At 45.4% G+C, this 16,004-nt stretch overlaps 1 protein-coding gene across 2 annotated transcripts in view; it reads right to left on the bottom strand.

The window, feature by feature from the left end:
- The window catches only part of Ets1 (ETS proto-oncogene 1, transcription factor), a 121,451-nt gene that overhangs the window by 31,738 nt on the left and 73,709 nt on the right, over nt 1-16,004 (bottom strand). The window lies entirely within an intron of this gene.

Genomic DNA, 16,004 nt, shown 5'->3' with positions numbered 1-16,004 from the left:
GAAAAACAAAAACAGCATATGAAACACGAAAACCACACAGGTAATTAGCCACTCACAAAGAATGAGAGGGTGTGAATGAGCCAGAGAACGCAAGCTGAGAAAGAACTGTGTTAATGTCCTCATCACAGCAGGTAAAATTGAAGGGGTTTTCCACAATATGCTCGGCCCCTTTGAAAAATAAAAAAAAAAAAAAAAAAAAAAAAAAAACCCTGTGTCTTGCTTACAATGCTCTGTACCCTGGTGAACAAAATATGCTTATTCTTTCTTCTGATCTCTACTATCCATGGCCCCCATTTATCCTTCTTATTCAATGAAACCATTTTTGCTACTACATATTTTCAGTTACCTATAAAAAGAAGAAACAATATTATTCATTCAACCAAGAATTACTTCGTGCTTGAAATATAGCAGGGACCATAGAAACAGCACTGCCCAAGACAGATTCTTGCAGTGGATTCAGTTAAGAAAACCCTATAGGCACAAATGATTAAATACAGTGTCAACATGGGCTCCAAAGGAGAAGATGCACACTAGCCGAGAACCGGAACTGCAGCAACTCCAGAGGATCAGGAGAAACTTGCCATGGGCAGAGAGATGGCTGATGTGAGAGCCAAGGGACTCTCCGAAACTACAGAAGAAAAACACACTCTAGCTTAGCTGTTCTCGGAGTGTGGTACCCCAAGCAAGCATATGAGCCTTGCCTGGAAATGATGGGATACAAATTTTCAGTTCCCCTGAAGGCCTACTGGATCAGAGCCTATGTGTCTGCTTTTCAACACAAAGCCCAGTGCTGAGCACTAAACTTAAGCAGCTCAGTCTTAGGCACAGCATAAAAGAAGGTCATGAGATAAGAAGTAACAAGAAGATGAAAGTAGAGTTCTTTCACCTCCTTGGTTAGGTTTACACCGAGGTATTTTTATTAGGCCACTGGGAATGGGATTATTTCCCTGATTTCCTCTTCTGTGCTTCTGTCGCTGGTGTATAGAAAGACTACTGGTTTTATTATTTTTTTGTATGCTCATTTTGTATCCTGCCACTTTACTGAAAGCTAACTGGCTAGGTATTTTCTGTTTATGTACAGTACCCATGTCCCCTACAAAGAGGGGCACTTTGACTTCTTTTCCTATGTGTATCCTTTTTGTTTCCATTTTTATGCTCTAACAAGACTGAATCCTATACTAAACAGGAGTAGAGACAGGACAGTAGAGACATACCTCGGTTGAGTGATATAGAAAAATCAAGACTGAGCTAAAAGCTCCCCTCCATCTAGTCTTTGTCATCCTAAAACGTGCTATGGAGACTGCTGGAGAAAAGGCAGCCATTGCCTTACACAACTGGGAATTCTACAAACTACACGATCAATATGTGCTCATTTGTGCACCAGTGGCACTATTGCCATGGGGTAACCAACTGTTCTCGGGCTTTGAGGGCCTCTCCACAGGGCAGAATTCATGCCTGATACAGTAAGCCCTATCAAAAACTCACGGATGGGAGGTCTTAGGCTACACAGGGTGAAAAGTGAATACTGTTGGTTAGCTAAACTGGCATAGCATAAACTGCCTTCTAAATATTTATGCTTATACTCATCAACTTATACTCCCATCCTTAATCAGAGAAGCCTCTTCTGAGTAAATGGTAGTACATGAAGAAACTCACAGCTACAGAATAAGTGACAGATGAATGCTCAGCCCTAAACAAGACATGTATCCCATCCCCTCTAAGGTATAGGGAGCAAAGTAGGAGAGGAGACAGAAATAATGTAAGATCTATATGACAGAGAGAAGGGTTATAAAATACCATCTTCTGAGGAAGGCACAGTCATTGTAATCTCAAACACACAGCAGCTGTGCGTGCCTGCACTGGGTCTTCACAAGAATAAGTTTTTCCACAGTCCAGCATGGAGGAGAGAGAGGCCTAGGGAGCCCTACCCTTCACTGTGAACTATTTGCTAATCGATAGATTCAGGCAGATAAGGAGTCGCTGTTTTAGTTGTGTACCCAGTGGTGACCCCACCAATGGGTGGCGGCCAGGCTCCAATGAACAGTTCCAAACCAAAGGTCACACAGATGGCCCTGATTAAACTAACTGAATCACAAAACAAAAGTAAAAGTCCTATCTAGGAAAGCAGCTGTGGGGAGGATTTACAGGAATGGTAAGGAGATAAGAGGGAAGCAATCAAAATACACACGTACACAATTTTCATAGAACAAACTTCATTTTTAAAATTACAGAAAAAGAAAGAGAAATAAAACTAGTAACACTAGAAAAAAAAAGATGAGCGATTATTGAGTCAGAGTGATCAGGCGGACAGCTGTTAGACATGAAGTTGAAGAGGTAAGTGAAGATCATGTTAAAAAAAACAGGCCACTTTATCCTATGGAAAACCCAAAGCTGCTGAAGTTTAACCAGAGGAACTCGCTGCACTGTTAGTTTGTAAAGAGTGGTTTAGGTGCACACGAATGGATGCAAGGGAACTTGTGAACAAGTGGGAGTATTGGTTCTGCTGAGAGATGATAGCGGCTTTGTCTAGGAAAGCAGCCATGCTGATAAGATAGGCAGGCAAGCCCCAAGTAGATCCAGGAAGTCCCAATTATGGCCTCTGTAAGAGGGAAAGCACAGTGAGTATCAAATCCTGCAGCCCTACCAGTGTCACCATTTGCCAGACCCACACAGGATTAGCCTCCCACACCTGTAGGCCCTGTGCCCGATCTGAGCACAGGCACAAAGGCAACACCAAGCATCTTCTAAATGCATCCTGAGGCTATTTCTCCCCAAAGCTAAACCCTCCGAGCTTTTCTGTGACTTTAAGCGGTGACTACCTGCACTGCCAGGAGCTTCAGAAGCCTGAGCTGTCAGTGTACACGCATGCAGAAACTGGGCTAACATGACTGAGTTCTTTTGCTGGCTTGTTGGAGAAGTTCCTCGGTAGGGAGGAAGGAAGGAAGGAAGGAAGGAAGGAAGGAAGGAAGGAAGGAAGGAAGGAAGGAAGGAAGGAAGGAAGGAAGGAAGGAAGGAAGGAAGGCAAGCTCTGAATGTATGTCCTCCAAGAAAAGGAGATCAATATATTGCCTCTGAAAGACAAAATGAACAGAGGCAACACTGCATGACTGAGGACAGCTTTCAGCCATGCTACCAGAGAGCAACCCAGTGTCCCCGCCCTCCTAAGAAGAAAACAGTAGACATAGCTACTCTCCCAGGCCCCACCAGTCCCAGGGAGTATTTGAATTGCCAGAGCGAGCCTCCAGGAAGATTGACAAAATGATGGAAAATCCCAGATTTTGGAATAAAAAAATGAAAGGCTCAGGGAAGGGATAGTCGTTGATTACACAACATCCAGCCCTTCAAACAATGAAATAATCATCACATGAGTCACTAAGGAGCACATCAATGTTCCCCGCTCGTCCTTATTTCACTAATCTCAGAACGGCTAAGTGGCATTGAGCGCCTCCCCTTTGGGGCACAGGTCAATTTTACTTCAGAGAAAGAGGCCCTTTAGTTAAGCAGGGAGCATGACTTGGGAGTTGGGAAAACTCCAACAACCTCGGATGCTAACACAAAGCTAAACACACTTCAATCAACGAATACTTGGTGAATTCAGTATTTCTCAATTTAATCAACTTTGTTCCCTTCATGTCCCAGCTGATATGAATTGAGGAACTTGAACTGTGTGGTTTTGTCTCTCTGTCTCTGTGCCCACCATTAGACTAAAAAGTCATGAAAAGGGCTTTACTGATGGTGGAAATTGGCTGAGGCCACACGTGGGACATGCAGGCCAAGGCTAATAGAGTGTCTGTAGGGCTACCATAAACTGAACCTAGAATGAATCTAGCAGGCTGGTGCCCATTATCTTCTAAACATGAAAGCCGGGACAATACGATGCCCTCATGAGAAGACAGCCAAGAACAAGGACAACGGCAGAGAGCCTGGAGGAGGAGGATTTCCTCAGGCTGCATCCTCTTCTACAGCAGTGCTCTGGTAGTCTGCAAGGACCAGGAGTGTTAAGTGGATGCTTTTTTATGCAGTGTCTGCATGCTGTTGGGGTAGCAAGCATGCCCATTCTCTCACTTGTTTTCTCTAATGGAAGTGTCTGGAACTATCTTGGCTTGTCCACCTCAGTGCTCCCTCTAAAAGTCTAGTTCACATGTAGCCACCTGGCTCTGTCCCTCCTGTAGTGAGATCTAACCTCTAGGTCTCCTGGAAGATCTCTCAAGTCAGCGAGAGAAAACAATCTCCACATCTAGGACACTTGCATTGGGATGTAAGCTCCATCAGACAGCACTGTCGTTGTTTTTGGAACCAAAGGCTGTAAAGAGGAAAGTCAGAACTTTTCTGCATTTGTAAAACTCAAGATTTGGACTTAAAACAAACAAACAAACAAAGAAAATAAAAAAAAAAAAGCCCTTTCTCTACACAGCAGTTAACAGCTGGCTGGGTTGTCTTTTCAGTAGTGTGGACTAATCAACAGCCAGGTATGGTGGTACAGGCCTTTAACTTAGCACTTGGGAGGCAGAGGCAGGCAGATCTCTGGGAGTTCAAGGCCAGCCTGGTCTACAAAGTGAGTTCTAAGACAGCCAAGGGTGTTACACAGAGAAACCCTGTCTTGAAGGAGAAAAAGGAAATGAGATCAATAATCATGTTCAAAAGTGGATAGATTAAGCTTGTTACTTAAAGACCAGTGGAAAAGTTCCCTCAATACTATCTGTGATTGTGTAAACTCTGGTAATTACTCATATCAAAGATGAGGAGGAGGAGGCGGCAGATGGAGAACCTGCCATGGCTTAGGAAAGAAGACATTACTGTTCCAACATTTACTTCATTGCTATAACACTTTGCATTATACAGATACTCTCTAATCTTGGGAACGGCATCTGGACATTAATCAGTATCTCCAGGAACATTAACTAATTGTATTTCTTAGAAAAATACTGAGATTGCCTTTGTGGTAATAATTACAATATCTTAAAATCAAACAACACGGCTCTCAAAATGCAGAAACCCAGACTTGAAGAAAAAGTGTGCCAATCCTCTGGAGACTCTCAACACAATGCACGGAAGCTAGAGTCGTATGTTAAACCTCAGGACGCTACCTCTGCAATAACATAGGACTCACCCTACATTTCTGAGAAGACAATGGTAAAAACCCATGTCAAGGTACACAATGTGAAGTAGGAGCAGGCAGGACAGCTCTCCTGAAATCTCCAGGCACACTGAGCCAGCAGCACTGGGAATGCATGGAAACACCAGCCTGCATTTCAATGTGGCCTACTCCTGACAACCCCATACCATTTCAAGGGAAACAGAAAATAAGAGTTTCTAGTCTGTGTCTCAGTCCAAGTTAAGGGCTGTTCGGTTTCCAAGAACTCTTCAAAGGTGTCTTGTGTGTCTTCTTCTACCATTCTTTGGAGTTCTCTAAAATACAACCGCTCATACCAACATTACAAAGAACTTATTTGAGGTAGCTTTTACTTAGCAAGAGGTTCAAGGCTTAAGGGCCTTATAAAACTATAAGTTCTTTCTCCTGCTGTTCCCAACAACTGATGTAGAAATGACCACAACATCTGGAATCCACCAGAAAGATAGTGAGCAACAGAGCCAAAGACAAGAATCCCAGATGAGCATCCAATGTCGTGTGAATGCTACACCAGGAGAAGCTCTAGACTCGACAGGGATCTTAGGCCTGGGTTGGGTACTGCCATAAACTGAGCAGCCGGAGACAGAGGTGGGAAAGCTACCTCATAGCTTTTTAAGACTTTGTTCATACACCTTTCCACCATATCCCCACAGGGCGACAGTCCTGGGCAGGAGGTCCTGGGAGGTCCCCTTCTACAAATGTGGAAAAGATGACACCAGAACAGCTTAGCATAGAGTCGCAGAACAAGATCGACTAACTAGGGCCAGAAGACAGATTTCTACTCTTGAAAATCCAGGGTCTTCCTGCTCAGCTCCACTACCAAAGGGAACAGACTGTATAAATATAATCGAGAGATGGAAAAATTTCGAAGCAGTAAAAGACAAGATTTATTTTTGCTTAAAAATTAGATAAATATGAGATATTTTAACAATTAAAACTATTCTAAGACTCTTTGTTTCATACAGATAACCCCAAAAGGAATTATGGAACCCTGTTTGCAGCATCTACTGCTCTTCACCTTTCCTGGGACTAAGGGAAGCCTTCCTTCCTTCCATCCACATGAAGCTGACGGGTTAAACGGCAACCTGGCTAGTTTCTGTCTGTCTTCAGCCCCGAGTTACCTTGATGGGTTGCTGTACATATGACATAGAACTAAGTAGTTACACAAAATTTGCTGATATTTTTTCAGAGTAAGCAGAAACTTAGAAGAAGCCGTCTGGCTTACATGGAAAGGGAAGAAGCAAACACACGAATGAAAGAATGCCCAAATGCAAAGATGGAGTTCTAAAAACAAGGGGGAAAAGAGAGCAGGAGACATGCATATGGCTGACTTGCCGTCTTGATCAAAATCTGCAGACTCTGCTGTCACTTTCTCCATTAGGCAACTCACACTAGGGAAGCCACTTACTAACTCACCTCTAAAAAGAGTTCTGTTAAGAGGCAGCCCCTGTATCACTGGGTTTTACAATTTTGATCTGATAATTTTCAGATGTAATAGTGTACTGAATCCTTATTTCATATCTCTCTCTCCCCCACACACACACACATGCAAATACACAATAAAGATAATCCAAGCAACAAGTCATTTCATCTTCTAATGTTCTATTGTCTTGAGGGTTTGAGATAATAAGTTCTATAGAATGGAAACTTAAGAGATAGATGAAGTCAAAGAAAATGGGGCTTGAAATTATCTTGCCTGGTACTTACTCCAACCAGGTCTACAGTTCATCTGCTGGCCCACTTGAACCACAGAACTTCTGTTAAGTCAATATCACCATGATTGAGAAATTGGCACAGGGGAAGCAGAGAGAAATGACTTCAGATCAGGATAAAAAGCCATCCTGAGACTTCCATGTCCAACATGGGAAAGACTAAAGTTATCATTTGTCTTCCTAATGACTCATGGCCTTGTGAACTTTCAACTCTAACTAAGAGCACACCAAAAATGTTGATGTTCTGACAAACACCAAAAGGGCAGTTTCAAAGAGACAAGTTTCCTAGAACAAACCCCAATGTAGGACAATAACACAAGGAGAAAAATGGCTGTGGCCAGAGGAGCTGAAAACTCCAGCTGCTGGAAGTTGCTATTGGCTTCTAAAAGGGCACACCCACTAAAGGGGCCAACCATCCCAGAAGAATGGGAATCTCAAAATCAGTGAGTACTGCCCTGTCTCTTTCACAGACAGTAGAGAAGAAGCAGAGTCAAAGGGAGCAAGGCCTTCAGTTTTGCTCTTGGGTCCCCTAGCAGGCAGGAGAAACTGGGCAGACATGACTTCAATCCCAGGGGCAGGTGGGAGGCAAGAGTTCTTCTGGAGTCCCTGGCTCAGGTTTCATTAATGAAGTGATACGATGTAATGAAGGAATGACCGGGCATCAACCTGGGGGTCCCCACCAGGTCCACCCATTCCAGTCATGCAGTGTATCACTGTTCCAAACAACGGAACGGCATGAGAAATGGAATAGATTCCCATCAGGTATAAAAACAAACAATTGGGTATGAGTCCTTCTCCTCTACCCCACCCTCCAGCAGGCACCAGCCAGTAAAAACTAATCCAAAGAAGGCAGCAAGAAGTGGCACAGAAAATCCCCAATTCACCCTCCAGTGACCTGGCCGTCCAAAAATGTGAGCCAGTCTCAGATTACAGCATCTCTCTGTGCCAATGCACACAGCCACCAGAGAACACACACTGGGGACACCGTGCCAACTCAAAGGTAGGTGCCTCTTCTCAGAGAAATGCTGGCCTAGGACAAAAGACAGGGTCTCCTAAAGAACAGCGGGCTCTCCAAGTTGCTCTGAGCCTGAGAAAGCAGTATGCAGGTCCACCAGGCACAGTGAACATCTGTAGGAAGTGACCTCAGACTCCCCCCTCCTTTCCCTCACCCATCCCCTGCCCTATCCCCCAAAAGGAGTTTTAACACATTATTACCACTGAGGTCCTGAGGATCTGGTGAGTCACCAGGCTCACACATGGTTCCAATGAGCCCTTGACCATTACATGGTAGGGAAGCAGGAAAAACAAATGAAAGCGGTTGTAATTCGGCAGCACTGGAGTTCAGACCTGCCAGACAAAAGGGATTGCAGGCATGTTCCCAAATGCGTTCAGGCACCTGACATGCAAAAGCTATTTTTAATCACTGGATTTATTTCTTTCCAAGCCCCTCCACCATCCTCCACCTCAGTACATGTAAAGGAAGGCACAGTAGGACCCAAATCAATTCCAGGTGTTCAGGGAAACCCAGAAAGGCTCTTCCGTTCCAGGAGAGAAGCCAGAAAGGAGAACCGGCCCTTGAGTCCTGCAGATCAGTGCTCTGACTCTGTCCCTAGCACGGCTCAAGTCTCCCACCCAAAATACCCAAGGAGGAAACACGTGGATGAAGATGCCCTGCTAGAAGGCCTTTGAAATCTAAATCTTCTCTAGCAGCCCCAGCCAGTGAAGGCCCAGGAAATGGTCTCAAGACAGAGATCCGATTCTTCATTTTGTTCTCACTTTCACAGTTCTGTACACCTGGGAGGTTGACAGATCCCTGAAACCCGCTGTCCTTTCAGGCACTGCAAAGAAAATAGCATGCACAGCTTCTTGTCAAAAGTTGCGCCAGTTCAATTAAGACACCACACTCTGCTGAGCGACTGTTATGTCCCACTAGACGCTGGCATTTCACGTGCATATCCCACAACCATCATGGCAGAGCACACCCCGGAGGCACAGCAAGCTCAGGAAAACCATTTCCACTGAATCTCTCTCTCTCCACCCCGATGAAGGAACAGAGCGATGTCTCATTCATTCTGCACCTTGTAACCCAACCTGCAAGGAGGAAACCCTTTTGGTGGCCATTATCTAAAATACGTTTGCCATGGCAACACTTCACACCTACACAAATCCTGGGGATCTTTAGTTTTTAAAAGCTTCCCATGAGTGCCACATTAGAATCAACAAGACACAAAGAAAATGTATAGTTCTGTACTCAAAATTCTATGAAAAAATTATATGAAAGAACGTGCAGTCTCTGCTTACACCAAACAAACCATACTAATCATTTATGGGCCTTTAATTCAGTGACTCTCCCATAGTTTAAAGCAATGTTTGGCGGGCAAGGGGTGTGGTTCAATGGCAGAAGGCATACAGCTAGCCCTGGATTCTAGTCCTACCACCCTATGGCAGAGCTCTTCTGCACAAGCACCACCTGGACAGAATGTGGACGCCCTTAGAGGATCACTTTCAGCCGTTTACAAGGTGGTCACATACTTCAGTGCATTTCCATCCTAGGTGGCTCTTTTCAGCTCTCGCCACACGATATGCCTGTGTACGTTTATAGAGTCCCAGGACAGTGTGATCCCTTGGTCCTGATAAACACAGTACCAGGCCGTAGTCTCCATGGACATCCTAGGTAGATGTGCCCGCATCTGCACACAGCCATGCTGCACACTGATGACTCTTTCTCTGTCTTATGCCTTCTGGCTTGGCAGTGTGAGGACTGGAACCCGGGCATTGCACAAGCTAGGCAAGTTCTCTACCAGCCAGCCCCAACCCTTATACTTCTGATATTACTAGTCTAACCTTTAACTAAAATACTCATGACAGGGTCAGAAGGCTCTCAGTAATGGCATGACATCGAACCGCCCCTCTCAAAATGATGGAAACTATCTCACGTTCCACATCTTGTTATTATCCCAGCAAGGGGTACTACTTCTGGTGTGTTGCTTATGGATTACTGATGAGTCTCGATGAGGGAGCCTCGACATCTCTCATCCCAAGAGGGTTATTAGGACAATCGACTTATTTTAATCTCACTGGCTTCCCACCTATCATTACCATCACTGCTTTTTAAGCAGAACTTTACACTGCAGACAGTGTTTTCTCAAATGTTTTAGTATTATTTCCTCCCCTCCTCAGCTGAGGAGACTGAGGCTCACGAAGGCTACTTCAGTTATTTCACCACCATGGCCAACAGGAAAGTGACGCAACCAGAAATTCACGTCCAGATCTTTAGACACAAAGGTAGATATTTCCTCTCTGTGTCTATTTGTAAAATAGCAGAAGGGGAGGCAGAAAAGACAGGCTTGCCTTGCCACAGGATGTAGTGTGCTTCAGAGAAGGGTAGACCTCAATCCTGGAGATAGCAGGATAGCAGGCAGCAGCTATAACACAAAGCTCCAGGGCCACTATGTCCCTACGCCACTGTATAAACCCTCCCCTCCCTGGACTGACCTGTTCCCACTCCTGACTCAGAACCTCAGTGGTACTTTACTGGAAGGTAAAATAGGAAGAAAAGGGGGTGGCCCGGGCACCCCCACTCCCAGGAAAGTAAATCCAGGAGAGTAGAAATGAAGCATTTTCTCCATGGGCAAAGGAAAAACTGGGCAAACAAATCGAGCTAAGCCCGTTTATTTAGGCTGGAAGAGGTAAAGTTTTCCTGCACTTTTGAACTGTTCTCTCAAGGCCTGCCTCTCCCTCCCACGCAGGAAACAAACACAGAGCCAGGCCTCTTTCACTGAGTGCTCAGGGGCTCAAAGCTAACCGGGGAAGAGGAGAGAGGAGCTGGGGGGCTGCCTGGGCAGAGACAGCGGGAGAGGAGGAGACAGCAAGGAGGACCAAGCCAGAAGAGAGGCAGAAGGCCAAGTGGGAAGGGGCTCCAGAGATGCCTCAATTTACTCCAGCTGATGATGTTCAGAAAGGGCCATTTTCCGTGAAGCTTGAAAGGAAATTCTTTCCCCGTTTTCTTATTTATTTAGAGATTATATAAATACATTTTAAATCCCCTCCCCTCTAAAAAGAACAATTTTCCAGTGGGGGGGAAAGCCTTGTTTGAGATGAAAGCCAGTCTTCAAAATCCCTCAGAGGAAGCCGGCATGTCTTGGTGCTACAGAAAGAAAAACAAAGTAGACATTCTTCCTGTGTTCTGAGGCTTTTTTATGCAGATGTGTTTTTCTTTTAATAAATAAATCTGGACGGAGAGGAAAAATGCACATCCACAAACATTCACACAGTGCAACTGTCTGTCTTCAAACCAGAAAAACCGTGACCAAAAAAAATGAGTGTGCAAGTGTATTTTCCCAATGGAGGAGACAGAGACGCTTAATGTGGCGCCATGAGCCCACACATCTGGGAACTAAGTGTCTCAGCCTGACAAGAGAGCGGCAGTCGAAGGAAAGGCAGAACCTGGGCAAATATCAGCATTCTGCTCTATCTAACCGTCTTCTGGCCAAAGACACTCAGTGGTGCCCTACTTGGTGAGCCTTTCAGTTTCATTAATAAGCTATGATGGTAATGAAAAGAGGAATCATACCCATTTTGTTTAATAAAACGCCTGCTTAGGAGTTGTGTCCTTCAGACCTAGTTCTAATTGTTGAAGCCTTGTATGTAGTACAGTGGCAGTTTTTCAGCTTTTATCCTTCCCCATTGCTAACCCCTCTGTACAGGTTTTAAAACCCCCTACAAGCATTCACAGCGGCCTCTCGCTTCACCTAAAAGAAATATTGCAAAGCCTGCACTCCTGTCTCCCTCAAGAGTACCATAAACCTCCACAGAGAATACCCTACTTTTTATGGTAAACTGAGACCAATGAGGTGATCATCGAAAATCAAGAACACTGGCAACTATTCTGCCACAGCCAAACTCTACCGCCAGCTCTATGTGAACTCATAGGGCATCAATCCCACACCTAGGGTCTGGCATTTATTGGCTTCAAAGCAGGACTTCACATTGATGTACAGCAAACTGCACTGTTTTGATCCATACTTCTCCATGTTAAAAAAAAAAAAAAACTTTATAGCAAGAATCTGCACACACCCTATTAGCTATCTATTCAGCCTTTGTACCATCTGCAACTTACTAAGAATGCTTTCTGCATCTTGCTCTATTCTAAGCCCCTGATGATATTTAAAAAAAAAAATGGAAAAAAATCAAAAAGGCAATGGCCAAGTACTGAGCGTTATAATGCAAGACCACAGACTATGTAATACTCTGACACAAACACATTAATCAAACCCCTGTGGGGACAGGTGTTCAACCCCTTACAAATCCTCCCGATTCCACTATCAACACATCCACATATCTTTGTCTCCATCACAAATATATCAAGGAAAGACTCAGACAAAAGCATTGCTGGTGTCAAAATAGGAGGCTTAGGATTCAGCTGATCTACACCATAGGTTGATTCTCCCCCAGCACCCAACAAGTGCAAACGAAAAATCAGGCTGAAATTCAGACTTCTGCACACCAAGAGAAAGAGGTGGGGGCAGGAGCAATGGCGGGGGAGGGGCAGTGGGTCGGCTTCAGCACCAGAAACAATGGGCAGTCAGAGAACAATGGCTACAGACAAAGTCTTGGTCTATTTATATCTGCCCCTGTGAGTCCCAGACAGGAGGAACTGGAAGTCTGCCCTGTATGCATAGCTCTAACTGGACCAGAGCTGGGAGGAAGATGAGGTCACCATGAAAGCTGCCTGCTGGGGAATGAGCTATTCTTTTGCTCACACTGTTCCTTCTCAATCTATTAGGTCTCTAGCCAAGTGTAGAGCGTGCTTGCCCTCTCTAGTCCCCTCTGAGATGGACAGACCCGAAAGGCAATTAAGGTCTCTGTCTACACAGCTCAAGAAGGGAGGGATGCCACGGACAAATCAAGCAGCCCATAGAGGTCAAAGCTATGGCTCCTGAGACAAGGGTCTTATCAGGTGGTCTTATCAGGTTTGTTCATTGCATGAGGCCATGACACTACAAAAGCGCTTTTCTATGGGGACATTGCCCAGCTCACTTCTTTGGAGCTGAACAAAGGGACCAACAGACAAGACTGAGAGTGTATCTCAAGGTTAGAACACCTGATGTGTTCTATCTGGGTTCAGCCCAGCACCACTGACAAGAGGCCAAAGAGGCCAAGGGCTGAACCATGCAGACGCAAATAAGGTAAAGATCTTTCATTCCCTTTTATCACTTTGTCTTCTTTGGGAATTTCATCTTTTGTTCTAACATGACTTCATATTATGATAATCAATTTTAATCCCACCCTATTGAGTTTCTTGGATTCTTATTCTTCCCACCAGCTTACTAAAATGGCTCCCAGTGGTCTGGTTAGCCTGTAACAGACAACAACCTGAAAATGCATACAGCCTCCGAATAGAAGAAAGCTGTAAGGAAAGAGCGCCCATCTCCCAGCCTCAGTGAGTCCCTGTGGGCTGTCACCCTGCTGCCTACCTACATCGTACATGTCGCCTGTATCTTCGAGGACTAACAAGCAACCAATAGTCAGCAACCATGCCCACTGGGTTCAGTCCTACAAATCCTAAGCACAGAGCTAGATTTTTCCAAAGGGCAAGAAATTTGGGGACCAATGCAGATCCCCTATGAAGCAATAATCAGGTTTCTACTCTTGCCTCTGAGTCTCCAGTAGTGACTTCCTTCCTTGCTCCGGGAAAACCAGCACATAGACAAGCTAAAGGAAGTCGAAGTAAGGCAATTCTCCTCCTTTTCATTTAAACACCTCAGAATGTGAAAGAGAGACTCCCTCAGGTTGAGAAGGAACTGGTGGTGAGCACCTAAGTGTCTTATAATTTTAGAGCTGAGGCACAGAGCCGACAAGGTATGGCATTGCTGGAGCCAACAGACCCAGAGGATAGCTTAAGACTCTGCTGTGTTCCTTCCCCAGTCCCTTCACTCCCAAGTCCATTTTAGGGCACCTGGAGGGCACACTAATAAACCTGAGCTGCCAAGATAACTGAGATACCATGTACAGGGCCACAACTAGCAAGCAATCTAGTCGCTCGGTACAGATGGTAAAGACAAAACTCAGATAAAGACCACCTTAAAATACACCAGACAGCGGCCGCTGAAGTGGTGTGTGGAACATGTGATCTGATTCCATATTTCATTCAAACCCTGCTTCCTTCATTTCTCTCCACCCATTTTCCCTGCAGGCAAAACACCCGCTTCTTTCCAAAAGCCCTGCTGACTCATGCCAGTGTAATTCAAAGGAGCCACATGGGAGCCACATGGTGGGAGTGGGGACAAGGCTGAGAAACTCGCATTCATAACGTTCAGACCCGAAGCGAGGCTGACGGAGAAGACGTGAAAATTCCCATCCATTGTTCGCATGGTAAGACATGAGACAGCCCTCCTCGGGGCCTATCAGCCTTCAAAATTCCCTGCACGCCAGCAGCCAACAAAACACACCAGCAACCAGAGGCCTTGCCCCACACTGGAACATCTGGAGTTTACAGCCTCAGGCTTTGTATGTTCAACAATTCACAGACTAAAGGCCCTCCTTGGTCCTGTAAATCCCAATGCATGTCTCTAGTGAGCCAGACCCCTAGGACTTCAGGCATTAAAGGAATCATTTGAGAGTCAGTCCCTGCTAACGTCTCCTGAGCTGCTAAGGAGTTAAAGACCCAGAAACACACTTTGAAGAGAGGATAGTTACTCTCCCTGTACCATTAGGTTCCCAGCTAACCCTGTCATCTGGCTTTCTCCATGGTCGGTGCAGAGCTACCTAATTTATAATTTGGGCCTGCGTACCTCTTCAGCTTTGGCTGAAGAGTCACCCCGTGCAGTCTGCCTGAGCTTTTACCCCTCTCTGGTCTTGTTCTTCTATATGCCCTCAGTCTGGCTAAGTAAAGCCTCATCTGCAGCCAAGACGCAGAAAAGAATTTACAGAATTTGCTATAAAACCTTAACGACTCGTGGGAGGGAGGTGCTCCCGCCTGGCAACCAGACATAATCAGAAGATGAATGGAAGGGAAGTTGCCAGTGGAGGAGGAGCTGCAGGGCTGTGTCACTGGCCAAGGGTCCCACGCTACTCCTAGAAGAACTAGAAGGACCTTCAGATGTCATCTACCTCCAACTCTTTCTTTTCCTAGTGGGGAAAGGAAGTCCAGGAGGCGAACCACACTTGACTTAGTCACATGGTTACTAATCTGAGACCTTCTGACTCCCTGCCCAGTATTTTTCCCATCTATACCACCCCTGTTTACTCATTGTCATAGAATGGGAGAAGAGGGTCCTCCATGCCTGTCCCACCACCAAATCCTGGAGCATCACTCCGGATTAGCATTAATCCTCCCCATGCTCTTCAGAAACCCCAAGGGATAACTATCCAACATGGCGACACGTATGTGAAAAGTACATACTGTGGAGCCCTGTGCTACCTGCTGCCACTATGGCTCACAAGGGTTGAATGACAACCATAAAACTGTAGATATTTTCCCCCAAAAGAAAGGTTCCTATATCAGTGATTACTAAAGAAGCAGTCTTTGGTGGCATGACAATAGACTGTGCCCCAGCTCTGAAAAGCCGGGGTACCATTCTTCTCAAAGCAGAGGCAGTGAAAACATCAGTTAATGTCTGATCTACAGATCTGCATCTAAAAACCACTGAAAGGAGAACCAAGAGTCACTGTGCCATTTGAAGCCTCTCCAACGTTTCCATTTCAGTTCTTCTGAGGAGCCCAACAGAGTAACCAAGATACAGAGAATGTCAAGGAGATACAGTACTACCCAGGACCCAAAGTCAGAGTGCAGGCTTATGAAGTAAACCTCATCTAATGAAGGAAACTGCCTGCCTTTGCCCAGAGGGACTGAGGCCTTGGAGCACTCCTAGTACCTCTCCTCCTAAAAGCAGACACATTCGGAGTATTGGACCTACAGCTTTAAGGAATGATATATCTCTCCTAGTTAACACAGGCTTCTTACTTCTGGATCTCTCATAACATCCCTATGCATCCAGATTTCACATACTGACAATCACGCCACTGCCTCAAAGTCTTGCCTGCACAGGTCCACAACAGACAGCTATGGGAGCCTCTGACCCAGCCGTCAGGCAGACCCAATCTTCAGATCAATGGGCTAGACAGACCAGTAGTTGGAGATCAGAGAAGAACTGATCACT

Source organism: Chionomys nivalis, chromosome 4 (assembly GCF_950005125.1).
Source record: "Chionomys nivalis chromosome 4, mChiNiv1.1, whole genome shotgun sequence".
Taxonomy (NCBI): domain Eukaryota; kingdom Metazoa; phylum Chordata; class Mammalia; order Rodentia; family Cricetidae; genus Chionomys; species Chionomys nivalis.
Note: the sequence above shows the minus strand (reverse complement) of the source record. Positions and strands in the feature narration are given on the sequence as shown.